Source organism: Vombatus ursinus, unplaced genomic scaffold (assembly GCF_900497805.2).
Source record: "Vombatus ursinus unplaced genomic scaffold, bare-nosed wombat genome assembly UNPS02014171.1, whole genome shotgun sequence".
NCBI classification, from domain to species: Eukaryota; Metazoa; Chordata; class Mammalia; order Diprotodontia; family Vombatidae; genus Vombatus; species Vombatus ursinus.
Window position 1 is genome coordinate 780,507 of NW_020953949.1, and position 8,610 is coordinate 789,116.

Genomic DNA, 8,610 nt, shown 5'->3' on the forward strand with positions numbered 1-8,610 from the left:
ATAACATGCCAGATATGGAGTCAGAAAGATCTGAGTTAAAACCCTACCTCTGGCCCTTATTAGCTGTGTAACTATGAGCAAGTCAGTTAAGAGTCTGAGTCTTAATACCCTCATCTCTAAAATGAAATTGGACTTGTTGGCTTCTAAGACCCCTTCCACTTCTAAATCTATGATCTGTTGAGTCAAAAGTCAAAACATTCAGGGATCTTTCCAAAACTGCAAAGACAACAATGTTAATACATTTGTATTAAATGTACTAAGAAGCCAAATGTCCTCCCTGAAGTCACTAACAGGTCACCTGCTCTTGCACCTAAATTGTCTACATTACTATTGTAGATGTTTTTAATATGATTATTGATCATAAGAATTCCATCATGTCTTCCCAGAGTTGATTCATACTGAGAGAACTGTCATGGGATCAAAAAGGGCCATGTTGAAGCAAAATTAATATTATGCGCTCCTCAGATTTTGTTTTTTTGTTTTTTTTTTAACTTGATAATTTAGAGTATGGAATACCAGAAATAGCACGGGGGCTGGGAGTTAAATGGCTTGAATTTCACTCCTATCTCTGCCAATAACTATGTGATTTTGGACAAGTCACTTAACCCCTCTGGGCCTGAATTTCCTTATCTATAAAACGCAGGGCTTGGATTAAGACCAGTGATATCCAAGGAGTTGGTTCAACTGTAACATTCTCCAGAAAGTTGTTTGTATTTTGAGTTACACCAATGAAAGTTTCTGTCAGTAAGTGAAAACCTGCATTTCAAATAATCTGAGCAGAGAAGCAAAGACTAACAAAATCCTGAAGTATATAGAAATCCAGGGACAAGTAGCCTAAAACCAACTTTTACTTCTTTATTCTAATCTCCTTCATATAATCCTATAATTATGTCCTAATTGTGGGAAAATGTGTGGTTAACAACAATGAAAACTTTGTTTAGCTTCCTAGCCAAAAATGGCACTTATTATTTGTTGAAATTAGATTACTAAGTATTGTGTCAGGTTCAAGGGGAAAAAAAGTATTTTTCACACACAAAAATCTATTATTCCAATTTTCACTAATCTGGAAAAATATATGAATTAATGGCAGTATTTTTCAGCAGACATATCATAAGTGATATCCCACAAATCAGTAGTAGATAAAAACAATTAGTAAATTCATAAATTAGCCTTTGTTTGCACACCAAACAAGAAATGTGTTAGTTTACTTAATAGATTATTCTCTAAGTGTATGTTAGCAGGGCCAGTTTTGAAACAGTATTTGTATTTCATAAGTATGTTTGAATTTTACCCTCAGGAGCCAGACTTACACATAGCTCACAGGTAATAGCGCCAATGATTCAGTGAACCATACTAAAAAGGAAGCAGAAGTAGAAAAGATTCAGAAATTATCATTAATTTTAAGTTCCCCAAGAGTCAAATAGTGAAAGTTTATTTCAAGGGGAAAAAATGACAAGGCACATCAAAATAAGGAGTTGAAATGAAATTTTGTCACAACTAATCTTGATGAAGTTTCCACCAACCAAATTCAAATTCCTTTTTTCCTTATTAGAATATTTTGAGGGGTTGCAGTTGCTTCCACTGAATTCTATTATTTCGGATACAGTTGCAAAGTATGCATTGATAAGAATTATTTAATTCAAGAAAGAACTTTAAGATTACATATTAGTAGTGTGACCAGGGGCTCAAAACCTATTTGCATTAAGACTCATCTCATTGGTGAAGATTGGCTATTCCTGCTCTTTCTTCCAGTAAGAGAGAAGAGACATGGTTCTAGATTCTCTTCTGGGAGAGGACCCTGAAGGGACAGAAAGACTCTAGGAAGAAGCTCACATAGAGAACAGCTGGCAACTTGATCATGTCCTTATTTCTAGCTTACCACATTAGAGACCTTGGGTAATTTCCCTCCTTGGATGAAATCTGAGTCTCTTTTGGTAGAGTTTGAGATATCTCACTCCCAGTGGGAGAGTTCATTTATTCTGTGTATTGTCTGATATATTCTCTTCTATGTAACTTCTCTGATTTTCTGTTGTCTATCAAGTGGGATAAATGGATTTATTTCCTATTTGCTGTGTGTGGTATTTGTGTAACTGGCATTTGGTTGGTAGGGAGTCAAGCCTTTGGCTGTATATATAGCTTATAGTATTCCTTCATTAAAGGATAGCGATCAGGAGTGCAGCTTGAAGCTAAAAATTATTCAACCTAGAATAGCAATATTTGGGAGAGAGATAGATAGATATAATTCTAGCCTGGTACTTGCTTCTTGAGAGAAGCAAAGTGGACAGCCTTGTGGTACAATCTTCTGTCTCTCCTTGTGGTAAGAATCAAAGTCTCCCTTAAAGAAGGGTTGGGGGGGGGAGACTGTAAAGATGTCTATTCATACACCTCCCTGAAAACCAAATCTAAAAAGACTCATGTAGATACACATAACCTACACGGGAAACACAAGCACATATACACATATACACATGCACACATATACCCCTAGCACCTGTACCCCACAGGAGTTTAAAAGACATTGTGAACAACTTAAGTCACATGCAAAGGGTACATAAGTATGACTATTATTACTTATAACTCAAGTTGACTTGTTAACTACATAAATCAATGTTAAAGAAAAAAATCCATTAAAAAATCACCCAGTGATGGATCTATGTTCATTTGTACTATTATTGTTTGTTAAATATTGTAAAGAAAATTTAATTTAAAAACAATTTAAATGGAATTTGATTAATTTAGCTATTATGATGTATAACCTTGGCTCAGATTGCCTCTCCCACAGAGAAGTTGTCATGGAGAGTTGGTGGGGCTGGAGTGTGTACCTACTAGTGACTATACATTACTCAGAATTCACCATGTTTCTGAGGGTTTGTGGGGTTGAGGAAAAATTTTACCTAATGGAGACTTAGAGAGGAAGGAAGGAGCACAGTTCCAGGGCTCCGTGGTGCTGCTTCAAGCCAAATGCCTCGCATTAAATAAGAACAGAGTAACAATGAATGGGGATTGTTCACCTGGTAGCTATGACCAGGCAACAAGTAGAGGTAATTAGGTCAGGAGTGGAAGCAAGACCAGATTAAACCAGAGAGCTGAGAATGGATGCAAGTGGGTGCAGACCAGAGCTGATCAGAAGATTAGAGACAAACCGTCAGCTGCAGTGGTTGGTGAACATGAAGTCCATTTCATACCTCCTTTCTCCTTCTCTACTTCCCTGGAGTGCCTCCTGGGAAAGTTCCTGCTTCCTTTACTTTCCTGACCACTTCACTTCTCATCCTCCTCTCTGACCAGTGGGGAAGAGAGTTGGGGCAGGAAGGAAGGGAATAATTAAACCCTAGTTGTAATTCGTATGACAACTTGCTGTACTTTGTTCTTGACATCAATTTACATTTTCCATGTTATTTGATGCTGTTAATAAATAAATGGTCATTAACAGTGATTTATTTCTTTAAATCAAGAGAGGATTTTAAGGTGAAAAATAATATCAGTTCTCCCTTCAGTTTCTAAGTGAAGCTATTAAACTTTCAAGAAGATGGTGTCAATGTGCCTTTGAAAATCCTGTTACTTAGTGTTGTTGTAAAAACTTGAGTAAGTCTCATGTAAATTGTACCAATATGACAATGATGATTATAACTTTTAACTCCAAGTAGCCTGTTAAATATACAAATAGAATTTAGTTTGCCTACGATTTTGTAGCTCATGACTGAGAGAAAGCAAGCCAACCCATGGAAGAAGAAATTTACCCAGTCTTAGTCCAGGGCAGGAGTGAACAAATTAGAGATAGTGCCTGCATTTTTGGTAATTTCTGAATACGTACTAGACCATAACTACTAGACTGCTCTGAACCCAGAATGAGAGAGCTAAAAAGGAGATGAGCCCACAACTAGGAAAAAGTAGGGAGAAGACTGGTGTTCTCCCTAACATACCTTTTGTCACTGTTGCTGTCAACTAAACTTGCTTGGTATTAGATGATCACTTAATTTAAACCTCCACTTACCCACTTTAAGTGGGTGCACCCTTACAGAAGTATTCAAATAAGCTGCAAAGGAGCCTTATTAATGTATGCCACGGTGATATTTTTATATATTGATTAAAAAATACAACGTACTTATATAGTGCCTATCAGAATATATTACAAATATTTATTCCTCATGGCATGTCTTTAAGTTAAGTGGCCAGTCTAATTGTAGGCAATTCTTAATTATTTCTACCAAAGGATGATAAAATAAAGATAATACAAAAATCAGATAATCTAAAAATTGATGATATCATATAAACACAGATAAAAAGGGAGAGAGTGAGAGGGAGAGAGAAAGGGAAAAAAATGGAGGGAAGGAAAGAAAAAAAGGAGAGAGAGGGAATATGAGAATTATAGATGTAATAAAGGGGAGTGGTAATTTGCATTGCAGAAATGGCTGGGGAGCAGAAGCCACCTACCTACCGTTAAAGTTGCCTGAGTAACACTTCCTGAAAAAGCAGAAAGTGTCTGTGTTTGTGGTGGTGACAAGTTGACTCAGGCTCTTCAAAGCACCCAGAACCTGGAACAGATCTTGGCTTTGGGTTCAATATTCTTCCTCATCCCCTTTGTGTCCCCCTCTCCCCCCTATTTGTGGCTACCCTAGAGGCCTTAAAATCTACCAGAATAACACTGGCCCCAGATTCTCACCTAAGTCCCTCCTATCTAACAGTGAAACACCGCACCTCCTTCGACCGTACTGTCAGTGTCCTAGAACTGATTGGTCAGAAGGCTAGAGGAGGTCTTAGACCATTATAGCATTTAGAGTTCCTGGATCTTCTTGAGGTAGATGGAAAAAATGAGCCTTCAGTGGGTTAGTAGAACCTCAAACTACCTAACTCCTGACCTGGAACCAAATTTTACCATCTTCACAGACTAAGAACCTAGTTTTACAGATATATTAACTATGAAAAAGCAGCATATATATATATCTAACATTTTCAGTATACCATAGTTTAATTACCATTAGGGTCAGATGACTAGGATTTTGTTTTATTTTGTTATTGGCTTGGTTTGGTTTACTTTAGGGTGATAGAAATCTTGTCCACATTGTTACTTTAACGTGTTATTTTGTCTTTCCTTTTATTATTATTATCATAATCAGAACAATTTTTAATCATGGTGCTGAACATTGTAAATAATAGACTTCCACAAATTCCTGATTTTTACGGTTTCCAATGAAATGCTGGCAGGTCTAAAGATGAAATCATATCTTTAATGTTTCTAAATGGCCAACGTCTGGAGGTAGGCAAATGTCTTCTAGTAACCTCCCGATTTTCAACTCTGGTAGTTCTCCAGTTCAAACATAATACAATGGGGGAAGTGGTTTGCTGAACCAGCTGACATAAAAGACATGAAGCCTTCGTTCTAAATGAAATACAGTGAGTCACATCCTTCCCTTCTTGCTCAATTAAAAAAAAAAACCTCCTATCTTCATCACTTGTCCCCCAAATGTTGTACTGGTGTTTGTGTAGATGAGTAGATGGATTTCTTTGAGTGTGTTCTGGTGACATTACCTCTCTTCCTCCACTTCCCTCAAAGGAATTTAAATTTTTGGACCTAGGATAAAGCTTCCCCTCCCCCATCCCACCCCCCATTACAAGACATCTGCCTTTCTCAGGTTGTTGGGTTTTTTGTTTTGGGGGTAGCTTTTTTTTGCCATATATGAATCCTCGATGAAGAGAAGTCGGCTACCCTGAGGTATTCTGTATGCATCAGGAAAAGAATAGCTAGGTCACTGCCCCATTGAGGCAACTGAAGAGCTCCATAGTGCACAGAGGGTAGGCCTAGAGTCGAGAAGACCTGAAATCAAATGTGGCCTCAGATGCTTACTAGCTGTATGATCCTGGGCAAGTTACTGTTTGCCTTAGTTTCCTCATCTGCAAAATGGGCATAATCATAGCACCTACCTCATAGGATTGTTGTGAGGATCAAATGAGATAAGTATTAAAATTGTAAAGCACTTTGTACAGTGCCTGGCCCATAGGAAGTGCTACACAAATGTTAGCTTTCAACAACAATAATAAAATTATTATTATTATTAGTCATCCAAGCAGCCCGTGAAGTGTTTGAAGACTTCTTCCTGGAGGGAATATCTTGGGATAAGGGTGTTGGTGATTGATGAGATGCTAGGCTGGAGGGGTAATGTATTATTTGAAATGTATTATTGGTGTCCTGGTCCCCTAGTGGTCATGATGCTTCAAACCAAGTCAAAAACAAACAAACAAACAAACAAACAAAAAACCTTTATGCTTGTGAGTCACGTAAGCAATGCCTCACCATGAAAGACAAAATAACTTATTTCTAACCCCATCTGCCAGTCATCTTTGAATCCAGAAGATGAAATCAGATGAGTGTGACTGCTTTAATTTATGCAACAAAAAATCTTGAGTGATTGCACAATTTTCCATTCAATCCAGCAACAGTAGTTAACTCCAACTTTGTCAGGAGAATATTCAATAGACTTATTTTTTATGCACAGGCATGATCTTTTTTTAAAAAATTAATTTAATTGTGAATCTGTGAGTCATCCAAGGGACTCTTTGTTCCTATGGAGTTGAATACATTAAAGTATAGGCTCTCATTTAAACCCTCTCTAATTTTACACATGTCATTGCTTGAAATAGCCTCCTACCTTTCCCTTGCTAAGGTCCTTCATTTCCTTATTCAAGACTCTACTCAGATTTCCCCCAGTCTGGGAAGGTTTGGGATAAGGACTCCAGCTTCTCTCAAACCACATAGTAATCTGCCTGTATGGTATCCTTTTCAAGTTTTCCTAAACAAAATTAAAGGGAAAACAGAAATCATAATCCATACCTTTTAAAAGTAGGGGATTCCCCAAGTCCCCATCTGATGTCTCATTATGGTTTCAAGATGATTTGAGCTTTTGAAAGCTATCCAGCAAGCCGGTCCTACTAAGCTAGATAGTCTTGAATATGGGCCAGATGTTTTCTATTATCTGAGCACCAGCCTAGTTAGAGGTGGAGAGGCTCAAAGAGCGGACTCCAAGGTAGTGCCTTATTTTGGCCAAAGCAGCTTCTGAAGTCTCTTAAAGTCATGGAAGAGGATGCAAGTTTAGTTGACAGTGGGAGTGCCCTCCCTGAACACAGATCTAGTCATGTATTAAAGTGATACAATGAATGCACATCTGTTCTGACATGTGACCCATATATATCATACAGTTAGGACTGGCCCAGAGCAAAATTGTGAGGTGCTCAAATTTGTTCGAGGCACCTTCTTACATCCTTTTCTGTGCCCCTATCCAGAAACTGTGACAGTCTATGATCCACAGCCAAATGTAATCACTGGGGCAACATTACATTAAAAAGATGGGCTTTTGTGTCAGAGATTGGCTTGGTCCCAATGAAAGCACCGAACGATTTTCCTAATATAATCCAGCCTGATTATTAAACACAGCAGCTATCTATCGAGGAACCTAATATGATCTTTTTTTTTCTTGGTTAATAGAGTTTAATAGATGTTTCCAGTTAATAGCATACTAATTGGTGTGGTACTCACATTTTAACAGTGCCCTGTGTTCCTCTAATTGGATCCTCTGACTTGGAAGGCAGAGTCATGAACTTCAACATCTCTGTTTAAGGAAGGGGTCCAGCACAATCTTTTCTTTTTTCCCACCAGTTGCAATGCTTTGGGACTTCTTTGGATTCCCCCCGCCCCCGCCTTTTCAGCTTCCTTTTTGGGTCTTCTTCCATTAATATGTAAGCTTCTTGAGGGCTGAGACTTTTTTTTTTGTATTTGTATTCCCAGCACATAGAAGAGTGCTGGGCAAAAGTAGGCACCATAGAATAGTGACTATATTTTATTCTATATTGTCCTTCTCCAAGATAGCTTAACCTTTTAAACAACTTGACAAGTATGTTAAACTGCAGACAAATGGGTGATATATTTGTTTCATTTCCATCCTTTGCTAGTGTTTGCTGTATCTTATCTTCTATTTTTATTGTTATCTTGTTTTTTTACATCATCATAGTATCCTCCAGTAGCCCTGTTCCTCTACTCCCAGAGAACCATTCCATATAACAAATAGTATATATAATATGTATATAGATACACACACACACACACACATATATGCACATATGCACACACAGACACACACACACACCCCTCTGTGTCAGTTCTTCCTCTGCTATCTCCTTTGTATAAGATAATTATTCTTTTTACCTTTTCCTAAATGGTTTACTTTTTAGTATCACATGATACTCAGTTCTAATCCAATCTTTCTTTCGAACTGCCCAATTACTAATGATCTTAGACATATAATTTACATTTCCTCATATAAATCTGTCCTTATTGAGTCCTTTGTAATTAGTCTTTGATGTTTACCTTGCATTTCTCTTAGATCTTGCATGTCTAATTTTCTATTGATGTCAGGTCTTTTTGCAACAAAAACCTGAAAGTCTGGCAATTAAAAATATGGAATGGTTACTTGGGTGTCACCCTTGCACAGGGGCCATGATAATTTTCTCTGTATCATTCCAATTTTAGTATATGTGCTGTGGAAGCAAGCACACAAATATTATTTTTAAGACCAAAGAAAGGAGACAATTTAATATAACTGATCAGTACATAGAAAAAGT

General features: G+C 37.4%; 1 non-coding gene across 1 annotated transcript; it reads right to left on the reverse strand.

Annotated features, from left to right (window-relative positions):
* Positions 1–8,440: 8,440 nt before the first annotated feature.
* Positions 8,441–8,542, reverse strand: LOC114041363. The gene has a single exon (XR_003568920.1). It is a non-coding gene; the product is annotated as a U6 spliceosomal RNA (small nuclear RNA).
* Between the last annotated feature and the right edge of the window lie 68 nt (positions 8,543–8,610).